The sequence below is a fragment of the Gopherus flavomarginatus genome, chromosome 3 (assembly GCF_025201925.1).
Source record: "Gopherus flavomarginatus isolate rGopFla2 chromosome 3, rGopFla2.mat.asm, whole genome shotgun sequence".
Lineage (NCBI taxonomy): Eukaryota > Metazoa > Chordata > Testudines > Testudinidae > Gopherus > Gopherus flavomarginatus.
In genome coordinates, this window is record NC_066619.1 from 81,017,542 (window position 1) to 81,026,094 (window position 8,553).

Sequence of the window (8,553 nt, forward strand, 5' to 3'; positions counted from 1 at the left end):
AATGGTTGTTTTTAGAAAAATTCAGCAAAAACAGTTCAGCTATTTATGTTGTCTTGCCCATAATGTTATACCAATATAATAAAAACCAGCAGGATCTTATTAAGAGGGATAAGGCAAAGATGCCACAGTTTACTGTAAATATAATAATAAAGCAAAAGACAAAAGTAAACGACATTTGACTAATTCCTGTTACTACTTATTCCTCACACACACACACATTCATTCACACAATCAAAGTTGCTCATGCCAAGTTACTGGCCAGGTATCTTGGTCATGAGGATGGAGCCAAGTCTGTCAGATGCACCTGATGCTCCTGGAGGCTGGCAGCAGAACCAGAGACTCAAAGTCCCCAGTCTTTAGAGCTCATTCTTATAGGAATTAATTCCTATGTTAGTCTATGGGAGCTGTTTCATCCTGCTGTTGCTGACTCAATCAGCAGATGACACATTCCTGGTGGCTCCACACTGTCTAAAGAGGCACATTCCTTCCAGGTGTTTGGGGTTGATTCCAGTTTACCCTCCGGGGTTTGTCTGGTGGTTCACTTGAGACATTCTTTGGCCGATGGATCCTTTCTAGGCTGGCATCTCCCTAACCATTCACGTACATCAAACATTCATCAACATACATTCCATATCTTAACCATATTTTAATTTACTGTCTCCCCCACTTTTGGAGTGTGTGTTAATTCCTATGAGACTCCCAGCCCTGTAAGAGGGTGGGGGTCTGTTTGTTTACATTGTATCATTTACAGCTTAAGGCTAGCATAGTGTTTACTTCAAGAACAAAGTCAATTGACGTGTTTGTAAGTTTTACATAGTAATAGAGTATCTTTCACAGGACAGATACAATCAGGGCTTTGGCTACACTGGAGAGTTGCAGCACAGGTAGTGGCTTTACAGCTCTGCAATTCACTCACCGTCCACACTTCCAAGGCACATACAGCACTGTATCTCCCTGGCTACAGCGCTGATTGTACTCCACCTCGGCCTGGGGAATAACGACTATAGCGCTGCTGATGCAGCGCTGCTCCGCCAGTGTGGTCACCAAAAGCGCTGTTATTGGCCTCCAGAGGTATTCGGAGGCATCGCAGAATGCCTGTTCAGCCACTCTGCTCATCAGTTCGAACTCTACTGCCCTGGCCTCAGGTGACCCACCCTTTAAATGCCCTGGGAATTTTAAAAATCCTCTTTCTGTTTGCTCAGCCAGGTGTGGAGTGCAATCAGTGAATCTTTCCAGGTGACCATGGCTCCAAGTGGCAAACGAACCCCAGCATGGAGTAATGGCGAGTTGCTGGATCTCATCAGTGTTTGGGGGGAGGAAGCTGTGCAGTCCCAGCTGTGCTCCAGCCATAGGAATTACGATACCTATGGGCAGATATCAAGGGCCATGCTGGAAAGGGGCCATGACCAGGACGCGCTGCAGTCCGGGTTAAAGTGAAGGAGCTGTAAAGTGCCTATTGCAAAGCCCGCGAGGGAAACCGCCTTTCCAGCGCTGCCTCCACGACCTGCCGTTTTTACAAAGAGCTGGATGCGATACTTGGGGGTGACCCCACCACCAATCCAAGGACCACAATGGACACTTCAGAGTGGGGGGGAGGAGGAGAAGGAGGAGGAGGAAAGTGAGAGTGAGGGTACTGGGGTGGGGAGAGACACCCCGGAGTCCCTGGAGGCATGCAGCCAGGAGCTCTTCTTAAGCCAGGAGGAAGGTAGCCAGTCACAGCAGCCGGTACTTGGTGAAGGACAAACAGAGGAGCGGGTTCCTGGTGAGCGGGTTCCCGGTAAGTGGCTTTTATTTTCATGATGGAAATTTTTTGGGAGAGGAGAGAAAGTTAGGGCTGCATGCATGCATGCCTAGATGTGGAATAGCGCATTGATGTGGTCTATCACGTCGCGGTAATCGGCCTCGGTAATCTCTTCAAAAGTTTCAGCCAGAGCATAGGCAATGCGCTTGTGCAAGTTTATTGGGAGAGCCACTGTGGTCCTTGTCTCAGTCAGGCTAATGCGTCCGCGCCACTGTATCACGAGGGGTGGGGGCACCATTGCTGCACACAGGCAAGCTGCATAGGGGCCAGGGTGGAATCTGCATTGCTGTAGAAGACCCTCCCGCTCTTCCCAGGTGACCTGCAGCAGCGAGATATCTTCCAGGATCAACTCCTGCGGAAAATGTTGGGATGGTGTTCAGTGTAGGTGCCCTCTGCAACTGTTTGCTTCAGGGCTCTACTGTCCTTGGGGTTTCTGTGCGTTGGGGAAAGCAAACAGTCCCCCTTACTCACCATTTTGGGGCTCCCATGGGTTATGTGCACTCTCTTTGGGATGGGAAATTTATGCTATTGTGAAGACTGTTACACTCCTTAACTGTGTGGGAATAACTGTCTGGTATAAAAAATGCTGCCTCTGTTAAATGTTGCATTTTTTGCCTTTACAGAAGAAACCTTGAGATCTTGGCTGCCCGTGTTATCAACGTCTCAAAGACGATAAAACCTCCGGAAGAAGCCGCGAAAAAGCAAAGAAGACATGCTGCAAGCAGTTATGGATCACTCTGTCACAGAGAATCAAAAAGTGCAGGACTAGAGGGAAAGGGAAAGCAGGATCTGCCAGAAAAACGCAGTAGACAGGAAGAAAAGCACAAAGCAGCTAATAAGCATCCTGGCGTGCCGAGTGGACTCTATCCAGGCGCTCATAGTCATACAGGCAGAGCACTACAGTGCCCACCCTGCCCCTCCCGTCCCAAAGCTCTTTCCCTTGTGCCCCAGTGTCAGCTCAAAACCTCCTTCCCCAGCATCCAGGTTCTTACCACAACCAGCTGCCTCCAACACCTGTACGTTCACCAACCAGCTCTGAGAACTACGACCCTTATCCTGTGCACTCAACCTCCATCACCATGCAGTATAGCCATCCTGAAGTGCAGCAGTCATTGCACTGCACTCCAGACAGGACATATTCAAACCTGTGACTGTACAGTTCCTCACCCTACCCCCCTGCCCTTTTAGGTTCCCAAAAAGTTGTGTGTCTGTTAATAAAGTAATTTTCTTTTCAATAAATGAATTCTTGGCTTTGAAAACAGTCTTTATTATTGCAGAAAGTCAGATACCTTAGCCCAGGAAAGAAACAGGCACTGCAAATCAGTTTAGGAAACACAGATTCCTCCAAACATTGTAACCACTGCACTTCACTCCCGTGCAAGGCACCAAACATTACTGTTGGTTTTCAGCCTCAAATTCCTCCCTCAAGGCATCCCTAATCCTTGCAGCCCTGTGCTGGGCCTCTCTAGTAGCCCTGCTCTCTGGCTGTGCAAATTCAGCCTCCAGGCGTTGAACTTGAAGGTCCATGCCTGACTGAATCTTTCACCCTTCCCTTCACAAATATTATGGAGGGTACAGCACACGGATATAACCGCAGGGATGCTGCTTTCCCCCAAGTCCAGCTTCCCATACAGAGATTGCCAGAGCCCCTTTGACCGCACAGTCATTCGGCACCGGCTCAGCCTGTAGTTAAACCGGTCCTTGCTCCTGTCAAGGTTACCGAATGACTGTGGAGTGTACTTTTGGCCGTTTAAAGGGGCTCTGGCAATCTCTGTATGGAAAGCTGGACTTGGGGGAAAGCAGCATCCAGTAGATCCAGGATGAAGCAGGGATGTGTCCTGGACCCAGCCCAGTTCTTCTGTGCAATGGATTGACTCCTTAGCATATTTCTGCAAATATCAGTATAACTGTTGGTTCAGCCTCTTTTACTGACCTGGATTATGTGGATGGTGATGTCTGCTTTGGTCAGGACACAATCTCAAAGATGCAGTAGACCACTTCCAGCCTAAGACATCTGCCCTAGCACTAAGGGTTTCTTGGGCAAAACCGGAAGTCCAGAGTGTCAGCGCAAAAGTTGGATACAAGTCATTTGTGCTTCCAGACAAACTGTGGAAATAGTGGATGACTTCATACATCTATGCAGACAAATTGTCACCAAATGGGTACAACTAGCCAAACATCCTAAGGAGAATTAGTTTAGTAGCCTCAGCCATGAAGGACCTGCGTACTGTCTGGAGCCAAAAGAAGGAGAAACTGTATACAAAAGAATGTATTTATTAAACCTGTGTACTTCCTATTCCTTACATGAACCTGCAGCATGGATGCTGCCTAAACAGGCAAGAGGTTGAATGCTTTTCATATGTGTTGCCAACAACAGCAACTAGTGAGTATAAGATGGTCTGACTTTATCAGTAATAGGGATGCATCATTGAGAAATGGCATAGAGAGGATTGAAATCATTGTTGGCTGCTGCTAGCTGGTTCTTTTTGGTCATATTGTCTGCCTCAGAGACAATATCCTCACATATCAAGCCCTGAAGATTGGACTGAGGTCAGGAGGGGGAAGTGCCCTGTCACGGACTGGTCGTGGTCACATGATTGCCTGCGATTAACCTGAATGCATTAGATCAGTAATAACCCTGTGGAGCTCTTAGATACTTGGAATAAAGGCCATGCAGTGTGGTCCTGGACAGTAGGTGCTTCGAACCTCTGGTGTCTAAGCGTGGCGGTGTTTGTTATAGTTGCCTCTTAAAACTAATTAAGTTTGCCCCCACAACTCCTTTTCAGATCTTTTCTTTGTACATATTTCAGTTTTATTGAGATATTTAATAGAATGAGTCTTGCGGGTAAACAAGAAATACAAGATTGTTATAAAAGTGATACACAACTGGTTTAGAAAGTGTAAGGCAGAGCACAAATATATTAATGGTTGAGTGTGAGGTTGAGAGGAGGCATCAGGTGGGTCTGCAATTGGGGTCAATTGTAGATACAGTACTCTTTGGTGTTTTCATTAACAATTTGGAGGATTAAGTGGCAAGCATGCTAACCAAATTAGTGGATGATATGAATCTGGGAGCAATCAAATACTTTAGAGGGTAGGATTAAATCTTCAATAAATTGGCTCAAATTAACAAAAATGGGGTTAAATTAAAAAAATTAATCTATAGGAAGAAATTATCAAAGAGACAGTACCATGGAGATAACTCCCCTTTTCCCGTTCCACCAAACACCACCTCCTGGCCCAGATCTGCCAGCTTTTAGGCCCTTCGCCAGCAGGAGGGATGATTTTGTTCTACTGAAATTTATCTCAACACAGGAATGTTCTGGCTGCCTGTTGCATTTGACTGTGCTTTCGGTATGTTCAATATCTATGCAGTGTTTCATTTGCTGATATATGTTGGTTTAGTGCCCTTTGTTCTTTCAATAAAAAAATATGCTCTCCAGCGGGCAATAGAAGTTGTAGGCTTATATCCTTTCTTTTTCTCTCTTCCTTTGCTAGGTTCCTCTCTGTAGTAGTCATTCCTATTCTGGGAGCAGGATTTATATCTGCCTGGGTATCAACTCAGCCCAGCTCCTGCTCCTCATCTGAACATTGTGTAGCCAAAAAGGCCCTCCAGGAAAGTGACCTAATCCTACCTCACTGGCAAATGGAATGCATCAAAAGATCAAACTAATGTCTACTGAGGATTACTCTGGTCTGGATCTCTCTGAATCTGTGTCATTTTCTGTGCTTGAACAGCAGATGTAATGAAGGTGACTGACATGGGCTGGTCACTTTGTGTCAAGGTGACGAACAGAATATTGGACTTTGTCATTTTAGGTTTATTCCATGGTATCAGCATACTCCAAAATAGAGAGAGCACTTGGTATTTTGCTTTCCATACTTGTAAGGCATAAGCATGCCTAAGCAGGGGTGGTAAGGTTTATTTGGAGGCCTTTTGAATTGTAACATGGGATCACAACAGAACTTATAAACAAGCATTCTATTTATAGAGTGTTTATATTTATTTAAACATATAATACGGTGCTGGAATTTGGGGGAGGGATGAGGCATATAGGAATGCTTCAGGTTGGGAAGAGAAGGTTTAATAAATGTTCAGTGTGGATTATAGGCTTGCCGAGAAAGCTAAGTAACATTTGAAATCAAGCTCCTTTCTTGGGAGGCATGGCATTGCTTTATTCCCCTTGCTCCAAGAACTACTCTAGTTAAGGATCTAGCACATTGTTCGCCCTATGACTTGGATTTCCAAAGGAAACTGCGGGAATTAGGCACACCGATTCCAAACTAGTCAATTTATTTCAACATATGCTAAAGCACAGCAGCGCTCTGGTGATTTTCCCTTTTTGTCCCCCGTGTTTGTCATTCTTCCACCCCGCTCATCCCCCATGCCAAGGATTGGCTGGTGTATAGCCATGAGAGCCAGTTTGTGCATCTATTGATGTCTCTTTCATGCTAGGAAAATCACAAACAAGGGAGATCTGGTCAATTTCCAGCCCCTCTGTGCTACCTGAGAGAACATGGCCTTTTGTCTCTGTGGTAAATGACCTGAAATGTCATTGACAAAGTGTTGCCTTAGTGGCTAGATCAAGGAACTGTGATTCAGGGCCACTTGAGTGCAATTAAATGTTGCCCAGTGGAAGTAAAAGGCTCACAAATCAGAATAATAGCATTTTGCTCCCATTGTATACTGATGGAAAAACAAGGTGCAGGGCAACAATGAATTAGGCCTTTAATTTCTACTTCCAGATTTGCCACTGACTCAGTGTATGGCATTGGGTAAATCATGTAACATCTCTGTGCCTCGGTCTGTTCGTGGTTGTAACATGGTTGTAATACCTACTGCATCGTGACATTGTTGTGAAGCTTCATTAATGTTTGTAAAGTGATTTGAGATCCTTAGAGGGAAAGTTCTAAAGAAGCTGAAAGACTTGTTTGTTTGTTTGTTTGTAACCCTTAGGAATAAGAGGATCTCTAAGGTTTACTCTCTTTAAACCATGTCCTTGAGATTTGAAAGTAGTGTGACTCCATACTATTTTTCATTCTGGCACATGGGGTGCCTTTGAAAACTAAGGGAAATTATGACTCAATGGCAGAATTTGCTGCATAGGCATCTTGATATGTCCGTCTGTCCATATACCTGAAATAATATGTGACTTAAATTGTATTTTGAAATAAGGAGGAATTCATGTTATGGTTTGAAGACTATATTCTATATTATGTGTTGCTTCTGACTTTTGTGTTCATGTATAGAAAAAATAAAGCAGTTCTTTTAAGGATGGAGTATATTAATCTTCCCTAGAATTAGTCATCTACTTTAGCCCATTTTGGTACTACATAACTCACCTCTGTGATGCTATGAGCACCTAGTAAATTATCCAGGCATTAATAAAAATTAATAATACCTAGCTCTCATATAGTGGTTTTCATTAGTATATTTCAAGTGCTTTACAAAGGAGATAAGTATCATTATCATTACTAAATGTGTAAGAAAAGCATTTACAATGTATGAGGAAGCCATATAGAGGTATGTCTCTAAAAAGAAACATGTCCAAGGTATGCATAGAATGGTGCATCTCCAGCAGTGCACATGTGTACCAGAACCATGTGTGTAAATCTAGTAATTGTACATGAGAACAGGCAGCTGGGATTGTATTGCAGGATTGTGGCCAAACAACTGACCAATCATAATGCAGTCTCCTTATGCATTATGATACTGTCTTTAATTACATGTTCATGTACTTTTTTTCCCCCACAGGATCCCTCCCTCATTCAGGGCACTGGCTGGCCCTGCTCTGTAGCTGAATCAGGGTTGTGCAGTGAAGGAGACTTTGTTTGTAGGGCCCCTGCCTCACTTGTTCAGAAGTTGGAAAGGGTCTGATGAATGAGACAGGCAATTGCACAAAGCGAAAGAAGGGTCTCATGGTTCAGGAAGTCAAATGCCACGCTAGAGAACTGGATTCTATCCCTGCCTCACTATGTGATTTAAAAAAAAAAAATAATAACAGAGATATACCCATCTCCTAGAACTGGAAGGGACCTTGAAAGGTCACTGAGTCCAGCCCCCTGCCTTCACTAGCAGGACCAAGTATTGATTTTGCCCCAGATCCCTAAGTGGCCCCCTCAAGGACTGAGCTCATAACCCTGGGTTTAGCAGGCCAATGCTCAAACCACTGAGCTATGCCACCCCCTGGGAAAATCCCTTTCATCAAAGTTGGCCATTAATTGTGTGTTCCTCATTTTCTGGGTGCCCAGCCTGAGACACCTGGAGCTACACACACAAAGGGACTTGGCTTTGCAACACTCAGTGGTACAGTGCCTAATTGCCCAGTGGAATCTTCAGCCCTGAGTTAGGTGCCCTATACAGTGCCTGGGAAGAGTTAGGTACCTAAACAAGGGATTCACAGAAGCCAGAAAACTGAGTGGGGAGTCATCTAATTTAAGCCATCTTGTAGGAAATGCTGAGGAGCAGGGACTGGAATTCAGATCGCCTACATCCCATGTGAGTGCCCTAGCCACCAAACTATACAGACAGTCTCTCTATTTCTTGATGAGTATTTAATTATGTGTACAAAGTGGAACAGCTCCAACAGGAGAGATTGAGTCACATGCCAGACTACCCAATAGCTTAGTGGTTATGGCACTTGCCTGGGATATGGTAATTCAAGTCCTTGCTCCAAATCAGGTAGAGTGGGGATTTGAAAACCAGTCTCTTACTTCCCAGGTGAATGTCCTAACCATGGGGTTACTAAGTA